This window comes from Trichoplusia ni, chromosome 17 (assembly GCF_003590095.1).
Source record: "Trichoplusia ni isolate ovarian cell line Hi5 chromosome 17, tn1, whole genome shotgun sequence".
NCBI classification, from domain to species: Eukaryota; Metazoa; Arthropoda; class Insecta; order Lepidoptera; family Noctuidae; genus Trichoplusia; species Trichoplusia ni.
The window spans coordinates 2,791,584-2,817,288 of NC_039494.1; the positions used below are offsets into that span (position 1 = coordinate 2,791,584).

Below are 25,705 nucleotides of genomic sequence, written 5' to 3' on the forward strand. Positions count from 1 at the left end.
GGCATGGCCTAGTTGGCTATTCTCTCGTGGTTCATTTTGATGATGTGTACTTATCGGAGTTTAAATAAGGCTCTTGGTTTTACTTATTTTAAATCGATGATTTTTGTCTGAAGCTTGAGAATTCCATGAATTAATTTACGATTAGATCTATGTCAGTTTAGTAAAACTAAAATTCATATGCCAAATAAAAACTAAATATTATTATTGTAGTAGCGACACAAATCCTTGAAACCCTTCATGAAAATACATTTCATCAGATCTGTATATAGTACCTAAGCACATTATACTTTGAAACAAAAAGTATAACGGTAAATAAAAGATGAGGCGGGCACAAATGAGTTTTATAATAGAAAAAGTTTCCTTAGATATAATTACAAAAAAGCGTTTAAAAGGGTAGGAACGTGTCGAGGAAACCTTGTCTGTCTATATTGAGTTGAATAGAACATTATGCAAATGTATAAGTTAAAAGTTTATTAAAAATAGAAATGAGCAGATATTTCAAAATTAATAATACTCTTACATTGAATTGATCGTCGTGTTCGAGATTCGAGAGAATATAATGTTCAATACAATTTTGTGTTTTAAAAGTAAAATAAATTATTTTGTAGGCTAGCTTAAAACCGCGTCTTTGCTTGAGTGTATGTAGGTAATGCTCAAATTGCTTTATTTTTGCTTGATATTGAACAAAAAAGAAATATTTCTCAAAACAATCCTTAAAGTGGAAGACTTAACCAACATTAACTTTGAATTTCTCATTTTTTTATTATTAGTAGTCATATCTATACTCTATATACTAATATATGAAGCTGAAGAGTTTATTTGTTTGTTTGTACGCGCTAATATCAGCAACTAATGGTCAAAATTCTTTTTGTGTTGAAAAGATCATTCATCGAGGAAGGCTTTAGGCTATAAACCATCACGCTGCGACTAATAGGAGCGAAGATACAATGGAAAATGTGAAAAAAACAGGGCAGGTATAAATCATAACTTATATCTTCTACCCACGGGGACGAAGTCGCGGGCAACAGCTAGTTTAAGATATATTTTATTATAGAAAGTAAATTAAGAGCCGTTTTGTTTACTACCTAATAACAGTTACATGTATTTGCCGTACAATTAATTCTCAGTAACGGTGTACAAGTTGATCTAGTTTTGGCCATCTCCAAACAGGTTTATAACACAAACAGGTTTTATATCAGCAATGTAAGTATTTAATCTACATGAATCATAGAGGAAGTGCTTAATGATAGTATCGGTGGAACAACCAATAAATAACATGTGTAATGTATCTTTGACAAGAAAAAAATATAAATATAATTAAGTATAAGAATACTCTTTAGTTAGTAAGTGAGGACATATAGGAAAACGATGTGGCGAAATGCAAAAAAAAAGTGAAAATTAAAAACAGAGAAAGTAAGAGAAAATTTAATACGGGATAAATACGTAAAATACAGGTATTATTATTATTACACTCAACGCAACACTAGTTATCTACGTCTTTGCCTACTTACACATGAAGCACTATGGATGGATGAAGTTTATCGGCATCTGAAAATACCTACTGTTATTACGTGCGAATCCAAGCAAATACAATTATCATAAGAACAGTAATACCGTAAAACCTCTTAACACAAAACAAAACCAAAAACATTTACAGACTAACAAAATTTACGTCTTGTATCGCAATACGCAATCAACAATCTAGGGGTACAATCAGCGCAATCAATTCCATTTCATATTTAAATTTTACAAGGCATCATAAAATCTCAATGTACGGAGGCAGGAAATTAGCGGAGCAAGAGGTATCGTTGGGCGGGCGAGCCCGAACCCTAGAGCCGCGCCTTCCGCCCGCACCGCAGTCTCCCACCAACCGTCGGCCGTGACGCACGCTGCCCGACGTTCGATCCTCCTCGCAACCGCGCAAATTTCAAGCCGAATTTCGTGAATTAAAACTCGCATACCAGTGAACAAATTCCATCGATCCCGAATATACTTAGTGTGTTCTAAGTGTCTGTGGCAAAGTTTTCTCGAATTTGTGGATTTTAATACCTCTGTGATCGCAGTCGCTTCTTACCGAGGGTTTATAATTGAGCTTTGTTGAATTAAGGTAAGCATTTTTTTTGAGATATTTTACGTTGAATTTTATACAGATTTAATTTGGGAATCATTTTGTTCGTGTAACCTACGAGTATGCTTGTTTATTACATTCGTTCTAAATTGAAGGAATTGGAACTTAAATATTTATCCTGGTTAGTGTGTCAGTATGTCCATCGGTGAGTCATGGTCTGCCAAGGATCTTATTTACTACGTGTCTCTTTAATGTATGATTAATTATTCACAGATCGGTAGTTAAGAGTGTTAGACTCTTTCGTGAGGGATCGTAAGTTTGATGTCCGCAAGGTAAATTTTGATTCATTAGTGTTTTCTGGAGGTACTCAACAATTTTAAGGGTTCTTCGTTACTCATCCCTTATGGTAATTATATATTTCTTTTGTATTTCTGACCTGGTTTGTCTGACTAGACATTCTGTGCATGTAGACGAGTTTCATTTCTACGATTCCAAATGTAGACGAACCGTTCAAATGCTTTGAAGTGAATGTTGAAACTCGCGTAACTTGTAGGAAAGGAATGCCATTCCTGTACACAGGCAAGAAGATTTCTATAGATAGTATCTTTCCTGATGTAATGTTACACTGTGTAGGCCTTGTGGATTTAACGACACCTGGTAACTGAGGCTGATATTGCATTCTGATGTCCATTTTTTGCTTACTCTGAAAAGAAATGAGTATTTGATCAGCTGTCACAAAATGCTGTTGTTCTCACGTCTCTACCAAAAAGGTTATGAGGCCATGAGAATACCTGAAATGGAAGATATAGGTATGGATATAATTCAGTATTGGTACAAAAGCAAAAAAGGTATAAGAACATAGTTTGTATTATAAAGTCACGACCATGGACCCTGATATACATGCTGATGACTTATCCCGATTTACACAAACATAGATCCAAGTATGAAAAACGAAATTGGATAACTTATAACGAGCAGATATTTTTTTAAAGATTAACAGTAATATACCAGGTATCAAGTAAACAATATTACACATATTTACACACCCAGTATTAACCTTCAAATACATCTTTCCATATGTAACGTAACAATCCCAATAGTAAAACATAATCTATCACTGTGTTTAGAAGATAAGACGAGATAAGATAACCTAGAGTAGGTACTCTAATTATTTGCTCTAAAATGTCGAACGTTTAATAAGGAAAACATTAATTTAATACATGTCTTGGAATTGACGAGACTGAAATATTTGTCGAACATTTTAATTAGGATGCGGGTATTAAAAAAGTGATGGAAAAGAATGAAGGTTTATTGAATCAGCAGAAGTAGATGATGGCAGGTGACATAATGATGATGATGATTATGACATTATTCACATAAATGAAATGAAAGATAGAAAGAAAATATAATTATATTGGATACAAAGAATCCCGATGCAAAATATGAAAATAGAGGTTTTTTTATTTATAGTAGATGGTTGCTAAATTAAATATTTATGTCGTTTTTATATCAAATGGCAAAATGGAGGTCGAAAGGTATCTTGTTTACGAAAGATCGGCTGTTGATGGATATGGCTTGAACAACACCAAGGAATAATACTTACCTATTAGATAAGGAACATATGAGGGTTTTCCAACACGTCTTAAAGTAGTATGCTATTATTAACTATCGTAGGTTAAAGCAATTCACGGTGTAGGGCGGTATCTATTTCATAAACACGTTACATTAAGACGTGACGATATATCCCCAAAAATCTCATAATTACCAAGAATACAGAGATTTATTTTTTTACCTTCGGTTTTCAAATGTTGCTTCTTACTCTAAGTCGATAGACAAAACGTTTTTTTGACATCTTTTGTCCCATATACATTGATATCCTTAGCGTGCCGTGACAATCAAGCTTTGAGCGGGATTTTATATTGTAAGGGCACTTATCCACCAAGTATCTACATTGTCACATGAGCCTTTGTCCAGTCCGTGGGAATACAGAGCATTATTAATATATGTCGATACTCAATTGTTTAAAGAAATGTAGAGGAGTTAAATCTGTAAGTCATTGACGATATAAGTATAATACAAGTAATGGTGATGTTTATTATTTTTTCTTAATCTATCATCTTTGATAGTATTTTCCAAAATTTCTTTGAATTAAAGAGTCTTAGTAAATATTTTTGGGTAATGAAGCAGTCTATTAACACACAAATCAATGATAGTTCTATTTAGAACTACTGCCTTGAAGGCAAGACTCCTGATCCCTTTTTATTGTGAATGAAAAATCCTTTTTCAATAAAAAAGGAAGAAAAGTAAAATAAAAATATTTGAAATAGAATCCCAAAAAATAATTAGCGCACTCTACAGGTGTGAGATGCTTTATTTTGTATGAACGAATTTAATGTCCTTTTAATGTTAAAAATTGTAATGTAGATACATGTAGAATCATTTGGTTTTTTCCATTTTACGTTTTTTAATAGGACTGACGAAATTACTTGAAGAAAAACTGAAACAATTAAAATAATTTGTCAAAATTGAAGTAATTAGTTTCTTTCATTAGATAACCGAACTTTACTCATTTAAGATGGACGAGATTTCTAATTTCAAATACAATCTACGAAATAGAATTTACTAAATCTGAATTTGAAAACGTTGTTTAGGTAATAAATTCAAACCTAAATTGTCTATTGCCTGGAAATGGAATTCTATCTTGTTTTGACGCTATATTTCTGGGTCCCTTCACATTACTCCGGATATTAAATTAAAACCTAAAATTTTACGTTATTTTTATTACTTTTTCTAAGTGGTTCAGTTTTCCTAAATTGTATGACTACCTATTCCTTTAAATAATTTGTTCAGAAATTTTAGGTACAATACAATATCTGGAGGATTTGGCAGCTCTTATATTTTCCCTGATATTATTATAACTTCTGTCAATAAACCAAGAAACACCTTTCCACTGAATCTGGTCCCTAAACTCTCAGCAAAAACTCTCTTCCATATGACAACAAGAGCTCATGAGTCGTGAAACTTTCACTCTTTGATCTTGGTAACCACCCCAAATCTCGTAAAAGGATAATTGGGTTTTCCCCACAGTAAAAAATTCAATCACGGCTCGGGATTGGTATTGCTTTCAACAAATGGCGGTAGAATCGCCATGTATCCTCGATCACATTATAACATAATATATGGCGGTGTGAGCCTCTACATTAGAATCACCTTTTGGGTAAGGGGCCGATGAGAGGCGTTTTTACTTAAAAGTTTTTTTTTTATGTGAAATAAATTTTTTCCCCGTTGATTTAGATTTTAAATAGAACACGCAATTTTATTTTTAACATTAAGGGTTTTTTTACCTTGTTTCAGGACAGTAAACCATAGATTAATTTTTCAAAAATGTAAGAAATGTTAGTTACTTTAAAGTGGCAAAGTACGTCCTGACTCATACTGCCATTTCGTTTTATTTACAAGTCGCAGTATTGAATCTCCATTGATTAAGAGATTTCATTATTCGTTAATGAAATTGGGTGGTTAAAAAAAACATATAAAAACTACGTTGAAATACAATGATTTTTTATAATATTACTGTATATTGGCATGCATGAATGCATGACGTCAAATAATATACAATGCCGAACATTAATTTTATTTGCTCCAATATCTCTGATTTCAAGTACAAATAAATTAATGCTAATGAAACTATGAACAGTACTGCATGTATCTACATAAATAATTGGGTTAAACCACAACTTTCCGATAATAATAATATTGTATTCATAATATGCATTAATATACCTATGCTAGATTACAGGAAATGTTATGACAGTTCACTGTTCTGATTTTAACCACCTGTGAGTGTACTTTTTGGACTTCAATATACAATTCGATTCTGTATCTTATATTGAAATAAAATAACACAACATCCTACAGCTAGGCAAAGGCCATTCTGAGGGAGAGCTTTAGTAAATATGAAATAAGACTTATTTCATTTACCATCATCCTAGTCTGTTCTCAGCTATGTTGTGGTCGGCAGCCAGTGTAACCAGATGTATCTAAGTACCAGTATATTTAGAAGGAGCAATACGAAGTCCTAAACCCTGATACTTGGGCAACACGATAGCCAAAACGAGTGTCAGACTTTTTTCCTTTTGACTCCCTACAATGACTATAAAGGGGTGTAGATAAAAGTTCTCATCTCATTTTCCACATACAAATTTGGAATATTTGAACTATAACCAAAAATGGGCCAAGCGTAACAAATTCGTAACTTATTCTCACTTAAGACAGGCCTTCAAAACACCTATTCCATTTCCATACAACACAGATCTTATGGGACGTCGCTCTTAACATAGGTCAAGGGTTCACTGAACTATAACGACCTGTGATCTTTATGACCAAATGAAACTCACGCAAGGTAACTTGCACGCATAACAAAGAGGATTAGTTATGCAAAATGGTTAATATACTTAGCTCTTTTACTATATGGGGACTAGAAGCTTTATAATTAACTTTTAAACGCGGTTGAACATGTGAACATATTTTTTTAATTCTTCGTTCTAATAGTAGGTTTGTTCAGGCGTACATTTAAGCCAGTCGTTTGATGGCCAGTATTTATTATTTTTTTAATTTAAATTGTCGAAAGCAATGGAAGTTTTATCGTAATTCTTTTTATCGTAACACAGGTGACATGAATTTCAAAAAACATTCATTCTTAAAATTGCTATAACGTGGATGGTCTTATTGCTAAAAGTGACAATAAACTCTTTTTGTGGGTAAAAACCATACCTTTTTATGATTATGCGTTTATCACCGTTTGTATCTCATGGAATGGGATTGCTAAACCATTGAAATTAAAACATAAGATACACTTCTATTGTCATCATAACAAGAAAATCGAGGCTTTGTAGACTGATGGGTGACCTTTTAAGTCATTTTTTTTAGCCTATCATATGGAACCGTCAGTTTCGCATATCGGATTCACACTTGACCAGGTTTTTTAGGGTTTCGTACCTCAAAAGGAAAAAACGGAACCCTTATAGGATCACTTTGTTGTCCGTCTGTCCGTCCGTCTGTCCGTCCGTCCGTCCGTCCGTCTGTCAAGACCCTTTTTCTCGGGAACGCGTGGAGGTATGAAGCTGAAATTTATATCAATTACTCAGGTCTACTGTCCTTTGAAGCTGTGAAAAAATCAAACTTCTAAGCCAACGCAATCAAAAGATACAGCCGTTTATGCTGCAAATTTTCGACACTTGCAAGGGAATCAAAACCTACAGGGTGCTTTCCGTGAACTCAGAATCTTGAAATTTGGTACGAAGCAACGTCTTATAGCATAGATAAAGGAAAAATTACGAAAACCATAATTTTTTCGTTATATCACATAATATATATTTTTTTAATAATTTTAAACTTACTACCTATTTCCTCATAAACGCGTAGAGGTATTAAATTGAAATTCATACCAAATACTCAGGTCTATAATACCTTTAAGCTGTAACAAAATCAAACTTCTATGTCAACGCAATCAAAAGAAACAGCAATTTAAGCTGCATATTTTGAAACTCGCAAATACTCGCAAGGGAATCAAAACCTAAAGGGTACTTCCAGTCGACTTAGAATCTTGAAATTTGGCATGAAGCAACGTTTTATAGCACACATAAAGGAAAAATTCCGAAAACCTTAAATTTTTGGTTACATTACAAAATATATAACCTTGCAGGTTTGTACGGAACCCTCGGTGCGCGAGTCCGACTCGCACTTGGCCGGTTTTTTTATTATAAAAAGACAGCGACCCACATTTCGGCTTATGACCTTAACAATAAGTAGTGTGAATGAATTATATGGGTTTGCCAACTATCACTAGGCATGAATAGATAATTTATTGGAATGAGTCTTTGAAAAGCAATGGAAGCATAATATGAACGAACGTAGATAGATAGGCGTTATTTGTCAAGCCTTTTGTGATCTATACAATACGATAACCTGTTTTCTTGGTATTAATTATGACTAGTGATGGGTTAGTCATTCTTATTTTAAGATGTGGTTTTAGAATCTAGTCCTATATATTTCGTATTTTTCACATACCATCCAAATCCGCTACGTTTTTCACATTCTAATCATTTTTTCTTTGAGCATCGTGCATAACATAAGAACATGCACTACTTGGGATAAGCTACATACATACCATTGAAATCTGCTACGCAGGTTTTCACATTCTAGACTCGTGTTTTCTTTAAGCAATGTGTTTAAAACATGGGCTGAGGACATTGGATGCTAACTTCAACATTTGATATTACCACTGATTTTGTAGAGATTTGATTCCTGTCTGAAGATACTATAAATCGGCATCAATAGTATTCGGTATCAAAAGAGGAACGTCATAGTGCAGTGCAAGTCTATAACTTTGAATCTGGTCTTAGCTTTCACTAGTACAGAGGTCTTTGAAATCTAAAACTTAAAGAGAATCCATTTTATACCATACTATATTCTATACACAGTTCAATGGTTTGATTTTAATGGAGTGATTTTTGACATTGACATTGCTTGTTTTTTTTTTACAATTATAACAGTTTAGATTCAGTATTGGGCTGAAGTAAAGGATTATTTGCTAATAATTTTTATTAAATACTTTATTTTTATACTAAATGTGTTTAAAATAATAGCTCAATTTTATTCATTATGAAAATTAATCGATCATTAAAAACGCAGACCAGAACGAATGTTATGACAGATGACATAACTGGAAGTGTTGCCAATGTTATAATCATCTGAACTAAGAAAACTAAACTGCCGATGACGTCACAGTAACCAGATGCTCACGCGCATGTATCTATACCATAGAACGTCGTACAATCAACATGCAGAAGATCAATATCAGTTCAATTAGTATTCATTATACAATGCTAATTTCCGACCTACAAGTTAAAGCGACTGAACTGTAAAGATTAAAAATAGAACTTAATAATTTGCCTTGATCTTGCAAATTACAAAATGTGTCTTGACGTTCAAATACTTACCTTTTTAGTATTTCTTGTTAGCAAGTAAAAACCGATTTTGTAAGAAATATACAAGCAATTGATGTACTTCTCATTCTATTGCAGTATTAATTGAGTCCTCAGCATTTGCTACCGATATTTTCGAAACATTTTTGTATTGCGTATTTTTTGGCGTTTTGCCTTCTGCATATTTTGCTTTGTGGCACGATTTAAATTTTGTTTATAGACCGTTTTTAATCACTACCCGGATTTAGCTATGAAAGAAAGCTTATGAATGAATAAAGAAGTCTATAATACGATTTGAGATTATCAATAGTATTTAGTCTGGTATTTTATTGTTTGGTGGTTCGCTTATTTTTTCGTGGTTTATTATGAGGAAATTAAATGATTATTCTTTTTTAATCTTTACACTCTATTATTTGATTTCCGACATTTATTTATATGCTAAGCTTAATATAAACATCATGATCATCATCATCATCAGCAATCCTCTGTCCACTGCTAGACATAAGCCCTACAAATAAAGGAACTTCGTAATTGTTCAGCTCAATTCAGTTACATTTACATTACGTAACGCATAGGGTCAATACCAGCACATATGTTCTAAGATACATCCACAGACGTTTCGAGAGGAAAATAATTCTCAAAAATAGAGTTCGTAAACAAACATTCCGGGAAAAATATCTTCGAAATCGTTATCGATCTGTTTCATCAGTCTTCGTAATTCATTTATCTTGTTTTCGCCATGATTCAATGTTGTGCCGAAACACTTCGCGTTATTATTTAGAGATGCAATAAGTCAAATAGATTTTCTCCAGATAGTGTCCGACTTAATTTCGTTTTGTGTTAATTTGAACTTTCCATGTTCTTGTATCATATGTAACGCATAACTCTGTTTTTTTTAATTCGAATAAAAAGCACCCGAATTCCACGTGGATCCGTTCCGTAGTTTTTGCCATAAAGAGTAAAACGCTCGCAGTTATAATATTAGAAGGACATAAAAAACAGGTCTATTTGATAGAAAATAATCTTATAATCCATTTTAATAACTGATTTATGCTTCAAAAAGGCTGATTTCATCCTTCAGTTTTATAGCTTACACTGTAATCCTTAACTGTCACAGTTGCTACCAATTGCAAATAGAAGGTATCGTAATTCTTACTTATTCACACCTGATTGAATGTTTAGCACTCTACAAAAGCTCAGCTTTTGTTCTCAAAGCTAAATGCGTTGCTTCTCATTTCTAATACTTGTTACTCGAAACCTCTTACTGTTTGATGGTTCTCCAGAAAGTGATTATGCTGTGGTTCAATGAATTTCGATCGTTTATTATTTACTCCATATCAGTATAGGTAACACTTTTTTTAAAGTGGTAAATGAATTTTGTTATATACCTATTTTGTTGTGGTTGTTTATTACCGATGGGCTTAAAAAAAATATTATAATTATATTGAAATCGAAAATAATCAAAATAAACAATTATTTTTCTTCTTTGAAGAAATTTTACGAGTAACCACTACAATAAAAATACATTATTTTAAACTGAATGTAGAAAGTTTTCTCCGAATGAAATATTTTGTTTTAAAGTATCTTAAAAGCATTACTTACCATCTCTAATTGCAATTCTTGTGGTTTTAATCGAAAATACCTAAACAATGTCGAAATTCGTAAGTCGAATAGCGCTCAAATTGTTTTTTTTTTTGCACAACCATTTTAAAGGAATGTCTGGAAACAGTTGATCAAACAAATTTAAAGTATTTGAAACTTTTTTCTTCATGTCTAAAATATTTTTTCAAGTATCCTTGACCTTCTTGTCAAGGTGTGCGGTTTCCCATGACAATCGGGCATTAAAATAAGGCCTTATTACATTAAAAATATATGAATAATTGAAAACCGTGAAGTAGATAGTAGTTACAATGACAAAGACATTCATTTAAAGAAAATATATTTCAGTCATTTTATAATGAAATGAAAAAAGATATATTTAAGGTTATTAACTGAATTACTACATAAGTAAAATGAAAAAAAAATGGGTAAACTGAAACTTCAAAATGCTGATTAAGACATTTCTAAATCTTTTTCAAAATCAGAACAAAAAACGACTCCTTAAAAACAATAATATTTTTTGTACATCTCAGCAGTAAATTAAAACACAGAATCAGCTTGTTTTATCTTCGAGAATGATTGAAAAATATCTCTTAAAGCATCTGAATTACATTTCTGAAACGCGAAGAATTTTTTCATTGACCGAAGCGAGGCCGAAAGTCAAGATTGGTTGGTCCTAAACAAACTGAGGATCGCAAATAGAAGCTGGAGTTGTTGAATTCTTTGTAAAATGTTGTTTTTACTGTTTATCGGAATGTAGATAGTGGATGCTTGAAACACGGTGTGAACGTGACCGGACAGTCTTTACTCTTTTGCTATAAATCCGAGACGATTGCTGCTGGAGTATAATTTGTAGTTGTTCTTTTGTTTTGTTCGTTTCTGAAAGTCTCTCAAGCTAAAAAGACCGTAATAATGAGAGAGGATTTAAACCGTTCAAGTCATATGCGCAAGCTACCGAGATAAAGCGCAAGCATTCGTGGAATAAAAATGAAAATGAAATTGACCTACGCGAATTTCAAACTCACGACAAGTAACCCACAGTGGGTTTGGAGTTGTGATCGGTGGATCGGTTCGGTTTTTCGGTTACACGTGCAGTCAATTCATGAGTATTTGTTCCAAGTAAAACGGCTAATTTGGTTCATGTTTGTAATAGTGAGTAAACAGCTACCCTAGCGGTTAATACCTTTATTCGAAATATCCTTGAAACATCTCCGTTAGACTGGCCTCTAACCATCCGTAACCACTGTCAAAAATGTTTAAACCTATAATAAAACCTATAACCTACCGCCTCTGTAAAACAGTAACGCGAACCGAAGACAAAATTGAGAAAATACATTTATACAATTAAACACAAACATTTAGAACAAAACTCGTTACGACGAGCAAACAGCGGCAGCATTCACTCAATGCGATTAAACATTATGTTCGGTGTTTTATTTTCATCACTTTTATTTGAATACGAGAACTCAATACTTCTAAGAAACTTTGTGAACGTTTTCTAGTGCCAGTATGGAGGTTTGATTAGAAGGTCTACTAGAAATATGAAGAGGTAATTCGTTGATAATAAATTGAGTTTTTACAAACGCGTTGATGATAAATTTATGTCATTTTTCGATGTATCCCTAATGATGTTAAATGTTAGGAGAAGCATAATAATAAAGAAATAATTAATAGTTACCTGATAGATTTTCAGTATTTGTTACATCATTCCAGTTTATCTTCTACTGACTTCTTGTTATTGGAAACAAAGACAAAATAAGAAATTATTAAATGATGGCTGAATTAATCGTATTTATTAGGATTGCCCGACTAGTTTCGGACCCAACCGAAGTTCTTAATAATAAGGCGGGACGGCAGAGTTTGATGACGGTTAAGAACTCTGTTTGGTTCCGAAATATACTCTTGAGTAAACCGATGCATCGTGTAATAATGAATCATCCTGAGGAAAACTAAATTTAGAAAGAAAACACGATTTTACCTTTTCATTTTGAACAAATCGAAACAAACAAAACATACCGTTCTTAAAACACATTGTTTAAAGTTACACTTCTGAATATACTTTCATACGAATGTTCTGTGTACTGTCTGATTTTTATCAACATCTATTTTTGAATCGGCATGCACGATTTAGTGCATCGCGGTGAACCGACGAAGTATTTATGAAAACTTGTGGTAACACAAATAAACTGTAAACGGCACGGCCTGTATTAAAGTGCTGTGGATTGTCGAATGTTACGTATTTCTTATGAAATAAAAATTACCACATCATCTTGATCGTATCTTGAAAGTAAGCATCTTACTAAAATCTCGTAGGTTTAGTAAAGGAATGAGAAATTTGTAGGTTTTAGTTAACTATAAGCATATAATTTATTTTTATTAAAGCTTTGATCAGAAACGTAGTGAAATATTATTTAAAAAAAATGGATCAATAATAATCTTATTATTTACCTGTACCCAGACAGATTGTCTAATCAAATCAAATCATCAGTCATTTTGAAAGGAGGGCTTAGGAATATTGAGTTAAGCGTATTATAATAAGAGCCAGTGTTGCTCGATTGAAGCTTCGCTGGTATTTCCGATGACGTTCGTGATTTTGCGTCGGTTTATACAAATGAAGAACACAATATGACGTTAATCTGGCACCGTGAAGATTGAAGATATCTTTGTGATTTTTTGTGCCAACATAATAGCGATATTGCTTTCAAAACTGTTTTTTTTTTACGAAAGTACCCCTACCTTGTAATGTTTTGAGTTTCATAGCCAAAGTGTAAAAATATATACTAACTGTAATAATACTAAGCTCTACTAGCGTAAGTCTGCCCGTCTGTCACCAGACATATCATAATATAATTAACGATGAGGATGATGATACCTGGATTTTATATGTATAATATAAAATCATCAAATCATCATGTTGTATAATATATGTTATATAGCTATAACTGACAACTTTAATGACAGACGTATCTTCGAGCAGACCCGCAAAATTAAAAATATACAATTTAAAATTTAGGGTAATACAAACAATTCCCGTTACTATTCGTTCACCTTAGCCAAGCTTAAGCATAAAATATACCGTAATTGTTATAACAGAGATTTATCTACTATTGTAAGGTATTCAGTATATTCCGTTGTTCCATCTGAGCTACGGGCATCAGGATTTCTAGGTATAAAGACAATGTATTATTGTTCCCATATTTGTAAGATGGATACTCTGCTACAGGTGATATTCTAGGAGATTGACACAATAGAAACTTATTTATGCTAGTATAGTGAACGGCTATTTCTATGTATTGTATACTATGTCTTATTTATCACAGAGTTAGTTTGTACGATCAACTCTTTCACATTGTATATTGCACTTAATATTACTATGTAAAGAAAAATGTTAGGCTCAATGAATATTCGCGATAAAAAATTAACGCGAATATGCATTTACTTTTGGAGACTTGACGTTTCTGAACTACTAGGTTTCACTGTCCATGGTCGCAAATAGTTTAGTGAGGCGGAGTCATAGTCATAGATGCTGTTTTTATAATCATTGGTATCATGGTTGCCATGTAATTAAATCGTGGACTAACTAGCTCAGATTTCAAGCCAAAACTGACCACACTGTCTTTTTGAAGGCTCGGTCATAATAAACTTAATTTCTCTTTGTAGAGTTTAAAATCTAGATTACCTTCTATAACAGCCTTTTACGTAGTTTTTCTAAGTACATGGCGTGTGTACAAACATGTCGTGACGACTGCCTATTTATAAACGGGGTAACAATGAATGACGCACGGAAGCAAGAAGTTTGTGCAATACTCCATTTTTAAACGTAAAGTTGTACTTACGTACGTAAATTATGTTTCATGTCAGTATTGTGTTTAACAGATTAATTTTCTAAATGTCTTCTATCATCGTCTATAAAATGTCAATTTAAAAGATAATAACCGGTCAAGCTACGCTTGACGCGGTTGGTCTGTAGATGGGTGACCATCTTAGTCACAACGAGTTCCTCCGTGTTTCGGAATGCACGTTAAATTGTGGGTCCCGGCTGTTATTCCTACATCTTTGACAGTCGCTACAGGTAGTCAGTAGCGACAACCAGTCTAACCAAGGGGTATCTAATTGCCCAGGTAACTGGGTTAAGGAGGTCAGATAGGCAGTCGCTCCTTGTAAAACACTGGTACTTAGCTGAATCCGGTTAGACTGGAAGCCAACCCCAACATAGTTGGGAAAAGGTTAGGCCGATGAGGTGTTGTTTATATAAAAGGACACACTGAGATTGTTTGGCTTTCTTTATTTACCTAAACAAATGACGTAGTTATGCTATCGACACCCGCATGGAAATAAACTTTCAAGTGATTCACAAATTGATTGTTAAGCGTCAATGAAATACGATTTCCTTTAGTGGAAGATACATTTAACAGAGAGGTAAAGGGAAAATCACAAAAAGAAATTTTGTGTAATATACTGAAAATAAATCTCATTTTATTATAATTATATTTTTCGTTCACGAGATAACATCGTGGCAAAAGACCGAGTCCTTTATAATACTACGCCAATAATTATTTCTGTACCCACTTCTTGCTTTCTATACATCAACCGGTAGATACTGCCTCAGGCATTAAGTCCGCCATAGGAGATTGTTCACAATATTTATACATGAGAAGTGTAAATAAACAAAAATAAACATGTTTTGCATACAAAAAAAAAATTCTTTCATTTGTAAATTGAAAATTTGTGAAAAACGTAACGTAGAGATTTTACTCTACTGCGTTGTTTTTATTCTAGTGTTGTCATTTATATTTCTCTTTGAAAGTATAGTTTCCTTTAAACAATACCTTCCTGGAAAATTGTTACACAATATAAAGGTATTAGTCGAGAATCTGTTTTCTTGTAAATAATTCTATTTTGCAGTTTCTATCTTCAATATTTCTGTGCGAAATTAAATTTAAAGCTGGCGATTAAAGTTCGTTTTGACATTTAATAACGGTTTCGTTTTAAGACTTTTAAATACAAACACGATACATATATGGATAGATCTTTAGTATCGTTCGTTTTTTTTAATACGTTTATTGTAATTGTAAGAAACATTTTTCATTTAATAACTATTAAATAACTAAGTATATTGTCTCTGAAAATTACTGCCTTACATATTATTTTCAGTGAAACCTTATAATTAATACGATTAAAATATTAAATCTTCATATAAAGGATTTTCATCTAGCAAAGCTGAAGTAAATACCATATTTATAGTTATAGTTTAATTGATTAATCAAACCCCTTTTTTTCGTCACTTCTGTAGGTTCTCTTGTAAACAAGTTCTTCGAACAGGCCAGCGATCACTATCCAATATCCTAATAGAAGAAGTTTAGTCTTAAAATATTCAGTTCAGTTGTTTGTAGAGTTTAGTTTCGTTGGCTTTAGTTAAGATTTTCAGGAGATTCTCAACTATTTTACAGAGTACCTTTTCAAATAAGTTGAAGTATTTAGTACCGTGGCTGTACTATGAGTTGTTAAAGAAAACTGTAGCAATATATATGTAAGTGAGTAAGTGAGATGGCGCGATAATATCCCCTGTGTGTGTAGAGGTCTTCCGCTTTCACAGCGGTCTTGCTTTAAGAAAACTTTGTAAATGTGGTGACGTTTTAACTTCTCTTGAAATATTGATTTTTTTGCTCTGATATACAAATTATCGACATCGATAAAAAAAAACTGTCATTGTGAGAAGAGCTTTAACACTATTTAATCAAACTTAAAAAACATTTGTCTCCAGCAAAGTCTTCAATGTTCTATATTATACAATATCAAAACATACACCCATAAATAGAAAATGAATACCTGACTTATTTAATTCTAAAATTATGTAAAAAGCACTTTATATCTTTCCTATAAGGTTGGTATTCATAAATCATAGTCACCACCACATATTCCTCATACTTCGAAAGATCTAATCATAGAAATAGAGTTCATCAGTTAAAGTTCATCGTCGAATGTATTTAGATCAAGTAGAGCCAGGGATTTGCATATGAATGTATATTTGACGATTCCTCTTCGAGATACCGAGGGTTAGGTATTCGAGATTATTAAAGGTATTGAAAGAGTGAGAGAGATGGCGCTAGAGGCTATGTAGAGCGTTGTCTTGCTCACACAGCTGTGAGAGTCTCACTTTCACAGATGGTGGTAGGTGTTACCTTGAGGGTATGACGTGATTTGAGAGGTCTGATTAATACCTCCTTGTGTGCTATGAAACATATTATATAGGTGTGGATAATCTTATTTCAGAGATACTCGTTGGTATAAAGAACGCTAAATTGTATTCAGCTCTTGTTTTGAGAGTCAAAATTGGCAGCGGTGTTGAGGTATTTTATGACTGAAAATTTAATAGTGATATTTGAATAAATTATTTAAATTTCGTTCACATAAACAAAAAAGAAAGGTTTAGGAGAGAGTACACTTGATTGTATGTATCTCAATATTTAGAAAATAAATCATAATTAATTTGTTAAAGAAAGTGGTTTAAAAACGACTTTTATAGAGTAAATATTTGTTTCTCCTACCAGTCTAGCCATTATACAAAAAAAAAAAATCTTACAAGGACTCTGTATAAAAAAACACGAGTCCTTCTTACAAACCCGTGTAATCAGCTAATCTCTATCCATGCATCAAGCAACCCATTTAATGAAAGGATAAATGAAAAAGCAACGAAAAATATATATCATTTAGAAACATCCATTCATACTGAGTTACTTACTGTATTCAAAAAGAAATATTGACCACGCCCGACCTCTTAAATTATGAAGGGTCAGTTGGTGTTGAAAAATGTGCTTCTTGTTCATTCAAGCGGCTTTCTTCGTAGAAAAATGAATTACCTTACGACCTTTAGAATTGCCAGCCATTAATCTAAAAGTAGCCATACATAGGTACTTAGCAATTTGCTTTAGGATAATTATTATATGTATAACCTGTTTATCATTATATATATAGGTCTCGGATAGAGTCTGGATGAGGCTGGCACAGTACCGTAGAAATTGGCACGAGAAAGGGGAAGCCTATACCCAGCAGTGGAAGGATAAAGGCTGTTGATAATGATGATGATATATAACGATTTTTTTTTTGCATGTGGCATTGCAACCTACTAATATGACAAACGTGACAATTTGTTTAGATTGTTTAGATAGAATTAAGTAGATGGAAGTTTGTTATTCATCATCATCATCATCATCATCCACAGCCTTTATCCTTCCACTGCTGGGTAAAGGCCTTTGTTTCAGTTTGTTATTATTTTACAAAAAACCCACTGTAGCAATTAAGGCTATTTGGTACACAGATAGATTTTAACTTGGATTAACGCATCCTGTATATAATAAACTAATAAAAAATATTTTCATGAACAGCAATCCGAATAATTATTCGAATTACCTATTTATCTATTTAATAATTAATGGATTCCCGTGTACAAGCAGAGGCGTTAAAATTTCAAATATTTGCTGTCGGTATATAAACAAAAGCACATACTATGTTTGCCTTTCATATATCTACAGCAAACCCGCATGAGTTAAATTACTGTATCTATAATGAGCTATAGGTAATATACAGTATATTGACCTCATATAACCAATACCATTACTATTTTGGTTCAATTAATATTCGTCGTAACTATAATAACAAATACGAAGGTGAGTTTGTTTGATACACCTTCACGCCTAAACCACTTTAACGATTTTAATGGAATTCGGTTGCCTCGATGTTCGATAGCTTATTAAAAGGATAAAGAGGCCTTTATTGATATTTGTATTCCATTTTAAAATACCAGAGCCAAAGACAAGCGGTTTAACGAACGTATTTTATGGGCACAGTTAAATAGGAATGTTATTAATGAGTTTTTAAAAAAGTGTAGTAAAAATGACAAAAAAACAAACTACCACTCAGAAATTTCATTACAGATTTTTCTACCTTGACAAAACGCTTATTAAGAAGAATCTTAATTATCTTCGGAGAAAAAGCAACCTGAATTTAATTACTTAGAGGTAAATTGAAATCTTTAAGGATAACTAGACATTTAGTTTTCAAATTGTCTGCAAATTACTTTCAGCTTGAGAGGAACGTCATATCAACCCGAAATGAGGTACGAAAACAGAGTAATTTTAGTGTATTTTTTTATTAGGACGAAGCAATATCTATATGATGAAAAATATTTTTTTTTTCAATATTTTAAAAACTGTTTAACAACCCTGCAAGTCATACTTTTGTAAATACTCTGCTTCGGACAAGGTGCTCTACTCATATTATTTAAAGTACGTTCCACTTTATCTTTAAAACATATTGAGATATACTGATTTAAGTTTATGATGGAAACACCGAGTGAAAGGTATGAGTCCAATCGTAAACAGATCGGAACGAACACATGGTTTTAGAGTATAAAGATTTATTTTGACGTGGTACGATATCGGGCAAAGCGCGATACATTGCCGGCTATAATATATTACTATTGATACCAGATCTGTGCGGCTCAGTAATGTATTGCAACTCGTGCGATTTTTCTCGCATCGTCTAAATAAGCCCGAAAGATTTATTACCAAGTAGCTTATTCATTTTATTATTACAACACACTAGTAGAGTAAGAGTCTTTAAAGAGGATGCTAGTAACTGTGGAAGCGAATAGTCGACCTTTTTGCAAAGGTTCTAAAAGATTTTTTTGGAATGAAGTTTTAATTATTTGGGAAAAATATTTATGATGTCGAAAATCATCATTCGTCTAATGAAGAGTAGACCGTACTTTTTTAGCAAAGAGATATTTCTACATCAGATAAAATATATCTTTGCTAAAACGCTCGAATGTATGAAGAAGACAGATCAAATTCTAATGACCTATCGAAGTATCGTTTATATACACTTTAGAGATTTATTTATTGACGTTAGCGATTGTAGAAATATCGCTTGGTTAGAGGTGTTGTGCACGAGTCACGAAGTTGCAGGTACGACTCTAAGATAGGCGAATACCAAATACTTGAAGAAAACGTATATTCTTTGTATAAAATTTTAATTTGTTATAACAGTCTTTTTCTCAATTCAGCTCATCGAGGTCCACAGCTGGACATAGGCCTTCCTCAAGTTGCACCACAATACCCAATCCTCTTTTTTTAAAACATATCAGCTTTACTATAATAATAATTCCTCGTATTTCTAGTTCACACATAACATTACTATTAAAATTTATCACAAATACCATGATAGAACCTAATCCAATTTCATTTTGTGAATAAATTTCACTGTTGGTAACATTAATTGAATTTCAGCGTCGAAACTACGAAAATTTTCACAAAATAAGGTCGCATATAAATAAATAATGATGATAGACTGCCTCAGCCGAGTGGTAGATCAATTATTTATGGCAACACTGGGTTGTTAGAGTTGCCACCTATTTTACTGGCTTTAACCAAAAATAGTTGACTGACAGATCACCTGACAAGCCAGCATTTTAAATTTTTGAGTAAACAAATAGTTTGACTGACGGCAAATTGAATTTTTGTTTATTTAACTTTAGGTTTTACGTGAAAACGGTATCACGTAAACTGTGGTCGGCAAAAGTAATTGTTTTTATGAGATCAATATTTTTGGTAACATTGTAAACAGCATCGACTTTTTGTAATGGGCATTTTGCCTAACAGAGTTTTCATAATCAAGAGGCATGAATTGTCATCAGCTGAAGGATCTTCATCTTTGATTTTGTTATGTATTTTTATTTCTTTGAGATAATTACCAGATACAAACAGTTTTTTTATTGTGAAAGAGATGCCATTCTACACTATGTGGGGATACACGTGTCCTGTCTCGCTTCCACTCTACAAGCCACGCTTTAGAAGATGTTGGTTGAGCCTCAGGTGGCCAATTGAGGCGCATCTCTGCCTTCACAGGCTGTCCCGGCTTGAGTAACTATCTAATATACTACTTTTTATAAATGTATGCCTATGTGTCCTTATTTCATTTTGATAGTTGCTTGCTTACAGTTACTTACAACTTTAATTTCGATGGATCGGTCTGCTGGTTTATTATTACGAATGTTTTCCTCTAGTGAAAATGTTAAATATTAATTCATAGTCATTACAAAAAGTACTAAAATATCAGACAGATAACCAAAATATTTTGCGTACTAAAAATATCAATGAATTTTTTTCGTACAGCACTCCAATTTGCATTCACGTTCCTTTTATTGAAAAACAAAAAAATATATAAAATCATTCAACATTTGTTACTACGGTATGAATGTATATTTTAAAACCTGACTACTCATTGAAAAAGTTTCTTTCCCATTCAAATAACAATGAGAGGGGAAAAATATAAATAAAAAGTCGCTGAAAGTTCGCAATCTACGCTCCGGGTACAATCCAAGTTGTTCGACTTTCGTGGGTTTTGAAGATTTTTTTCTACCAACGATACCATTTTTGTGTAAGTAGGTAGATGTTTTTCCGCCGTGCTACTTAAATAAACAATCGTATAACTTGTTCTTTTATTTTGTTTAATAATAAAATTGAATAGGGAAATGTTTTGCTGCATATTTATTTAATACATTTTTGTGTTTTCACAGCACAGTTCCTTTCCTGGAACGTTTTTTATGCTGTTTGTCTTATCTAACTGTGTAAGGTAAGGAATAATAGATAAGCATTTAATATTGATGCTTGGATAGCAGAGTGGTATGGCCAACACGCCATGCTTACTGCGTGTGACGTATCACCTGTTCGATCCTTGCGAAAGACAAGCTATTGTGTGATCCGCGAATGCTAGTTCTGAGTCAGTTTTTGTGCGTTTGTATTCCTCGCAACACCAGAATGAAATATGATAGAGCGGGAGTAAAAAAAATGTAAATGATTTCTCGTAGTCGGGAACATTTTACTAACACAAAAATTAATCTGTGAATGACCTAGTTTAAGGGTATCGTTCTATTTAAGATCCGAGTCATCTACCGCTACTTGATTTGTCCCAACACACGACGACATAAAATGTATCCTACAATATTCTTTAGTCATTTTATATTTAAAATTAAATCATAATTTAGTAATGAATCTAAAACAAGTGTCGGTAATCATCAATCTTCTTCAAGAATTCAATATCTATTGTAAAAAGTAATTAATTTCCCATCCCGAAGAAGATACGGCTGTAAGTCAGCCCAAACTTTTGGTAATTACAGGGCTCGATCGATCTGTGAGTGGTTTTCTATCAGGAACTTTTACAACAATTCCTTTTAAGGGGCCTTCTACTATTTCTTTGATTAACAGATACATTGCGGGAGGGAGATGGCGCTCTACAAAGAGTCATGTGCCATCTTGCTCCCACAACTAAAAAAAGCTTTAAGATGTTAGAATAGGCCTCCAGTTTCCTTTTCGGCTTGATCGATTGTATTCAACTTCAATGCGTAGACAAAGTTGGTTCATTTATAAAAGGTTTTAAGGAAAATGCGTGCTTCGTTACAAGAAAACTTCTCTTTATGTAATCCTCCTAATTCTAGTTAATGGTCTTTAATTATGGTCCTAATCCCTAAGTAGTGGCGAAGTTAAGTATACGTAAATATTATCAAAGGATTTGGGACCTCCGAAATGAGTATAAATAGAAGGAGCTCTTTGATGTCTTGCCTATTAGATGTAGGTATGTTATTTTTAGGACTAAGTGTAACGTGACGACTTCAAGGCAAAATTTATTTTTTGCATTTTCTGCTTTTTATCGCGTACCCGATATATTAAACCGACATTGAAGAGAAGGAACTTTTGAACTTGGTGTCGAGCCTTTGAATACCAAATTATTCAAATAACATGTATATAGTAGCATAATGATACATTACAAAACTCCTAATACAGTTAACAAACAAGTATAAATAACATAATCTCTATTAATTTTATGTCTCTCATATTTGGGTAATCATGTAAATGGTAGACGCTATTCTATTTAGGAATCACTTAAAGTAATTGCTCTACCACTTAAGTTTACGACATGTCCTGATTAAAAAGATTGACCTTTATAGAGCTTAGTTAAGGGCCTTAGCACATAAGGCAACGCAAATGTTCTATACCTGACGACTACTGACACACAAATTCAACTAACGAATTTTATTTTGACTCCGCGGACAGGTGAGGTGTTTGAGGTTACTACGCCAAACTCACTAAAGGCGACGTGTCGCGCGTTCGATCCCCGCGAAGGACTGGTGATTGAGAGATCCACGAATGCATGTTCTGAGTCTGGATGTCTCGTGCATGCAATTTGATTTTTTGTAAAAACCCAGCGACACAAAATTCCTTAGTGCACGCATGAGACATTAAAAATATATTTACTTTTTATTTCTATACAGATACTCAAGTGTCGTTAGCCGTTAAAGTTGCTCTCAATCTGACATTTTCTTTTTCTTTGCCTTGTGTATGCAAGGCCTTAGTATAATTATAGATCCCTCGCTCTTCGAGATAAGCCAGCTGATTTAAAATAAATACGTTACGTCAATTGGAAAACAATTTCGATATTGTTAATATTATTCAGCCGTACATTTGGAGAATATCAGTTTTCTTGGCTTATAGACAAACTAAACAATATGAACTTCCTATTTCAATAATAAATACAATACATTCTTCTCATCTTTTGATACGAAATTATTGATTTAATATACATTGAAGTAGAGGTTTTCTTGAGTATTAAGTTTTTAGTTCTTTTTCCGCTTATTTCTTAATGACAGTTATTTTCCACGGCTCATGATATTTTAATATAAAATTATATTAGTTTCCTCATGAAATGTTGTAATTATTGTTAGGGACTGTCAATTTAAGGATTCAACTCATCTCATTGTCAAATAATTATATGAGTATAACCTTATAATTAATATTATTAAAATGTGCTCTGTTCATGGTGTATTACTCTTTATTAAATACTAAAACTGAATCGTTTGGAATTCGACCCAATCTAAAATAGCAAATACTATTGTTATTTACGTCACTTTCACAACAACAGCTAGATTAGATTTTAGAAACTCTTAGTACTGTACTGAACTCAGTCTTACCTATAGTCCGGTAAACAAGTTGCCCATATTGCCAGTGTAACCTACTCAGCCAGTAACAAGTAAAAGGAACATGAAAACGCCTCTAAAATAGTGACATAATTTTTCCATCCTGATTCCCTACCACCCTTTTTTTAACTAAAACTGATGGATGCGTGGAAGAGAGACAAACGCATTACACTTTATAGAGCGACGTCCCGCTTTCACTGCTGCGACAGATTTACCTTAAGAGATGATAGGCCCTCTGGTAATATCCGGGACCATATCAAGGACCGGTTGCAATCTCCGTTCGAGTAAAAAATCCGCTTCGCTTGCACGAAATACGATGTATTATGAGATTTGTTGCACCTTTTACTGTGTAACTCTATTCTGTAACGAGTTGTTGGAGAAATATTGTTGCGATCCATACTTTTGTTTCATATTGTAAGTTTGTTAAATGTCAAAATGCTTTTTTTTATTATAATTTAGAGGTTGGCTGTTAATGAGTGATTTAAGATAGCATTTATGGAATATTCCAAAATATTATTTATTAAAATAACCGACAAAGTGCGAGTCTCAGATATGACACTGACAGTACTATACAAATAGGCTAAAAAACCATTATTTTTAATTAGCTATAATTTTTTTAACACGCAACTAATTTGTGACTGTAACAGCAATGCCTAACTTCATTCTCCACTTTTAGCGTGAACGGAACTCCGAACACCTTTCAGTATTCAGTATATATTACAAACTTTTCAGTATATATTATGACAGATATCCATTTAAGAACACCTTGAAGTTGAGTTGAACTTGAAGTTGAGTATTTTTATTTTATTTGTTATGAAATACGGCTCCCGTACCAACTAAGAAATTTAATCCTAGTGTCGCGGGGAGTTTCACAAACCTTCAAGTCACATGCACTGAGACGGACAGACTCAGACAAGCATTCGTGGAAGCCACAAACGTTTCTCACTGTTAAAACATTGCGAGTTACTCGACTGCTATCCATTGCGAGTTACTCTAGTCGTTAACAACAGATGGAGAGGATGACGATACTTTGTTCACAAAAATAAAAGAAGTTTTTAAAGCTTAGCAATAAAATAAAATGTAACACAATTTGAAGAACATTATTTGTAGTTTTATTACGATACTATTTTCTTAACAAAGTCATGTTCAATGTTGTGTCAGTTATTTTATATCGCCTTGTGAAACCTTATTCGACCGTGAATAACATATTATTCTAGTTGTTTATAAGTACAACAAATATTATCTTTATGTTGTATTGAAATAATGTTTATTTATATGCCTAGACATGTTTTTTCGGTTTTCCCTGGGTTCAATATACAAATATCATCTATAAAGTGAATGTAAAAGATTTAATAAATTGTTTGCTTTAGTAAATTGAATAAATAAAATGATTATTAATTGAATCTACATAGTAAGACTAGTAAATCTCAGGAATTGCTAATTCGAAATTGAAGAATATAAAATTCACAAGCATCGTGAAGTATTATGAATAATGCCAATGTTGATTAAAGATCAACAGGACAGTTTCGAATGCGATTGTTCATTTTCAGCTCCCACATAGGTCAGATTTTACAAGATACGAGCATTTTTTATTTTTTTCTGTGTTTAATTTGGGATTGCCTGACTAGTTTCGGGCTCTACCGGTGTTCCTAATCATGACCTGAAGCGGACAAACCGTTAAATAAATTATGTATTTCAAAGGTACTTTCTTTAAAATTCATAATTTATTTAACGGTTTAGAAATATTCAGCAAAAATATTCAGCTTTTAACTACCCACCCAAAGACCCATCTTGAAAAACAAAACATTACCGATATTGGTTCCCACCCACACTTGGAAAAGCGATCAATCAAAAACCGTTGAAATATAGCCATCATCCATTGTGAAGGTGCTACGTCATCGAAATATGTTTCTGAAAAACAGCCAATACTAACCTTACTTTGTTTTTTTTTGCAGGTAAACAACTGTTAGGTGCGATGTTTTGACCTAACTCGTAAGTAATAAAATGCCTATGACCTTCAAT

At 32.9% G+C, this 25,705-nt stretch overlaps 1 protein-coding gene across 1 annotated transcript in view; it reads left to right on the forward strand.

Moving 5' to 3' along the window:
• Positions 1-1,011: 1,011 nt before the first annotated feature.
• Positions 1,012-25,705, forward strand: part of LOC113502284 — a 111,990-nt gene continuing 87,296 nt past the window's right edge. The window contains exon 1 of the mRNA XM_026883792.1: positions 1,012-2,107. The gene's annotated coding sequence lies outside the window, so the exon portion shown is untranslated. The remainder of the gene's footprint in view (positions 2,108-25,705) is intronic.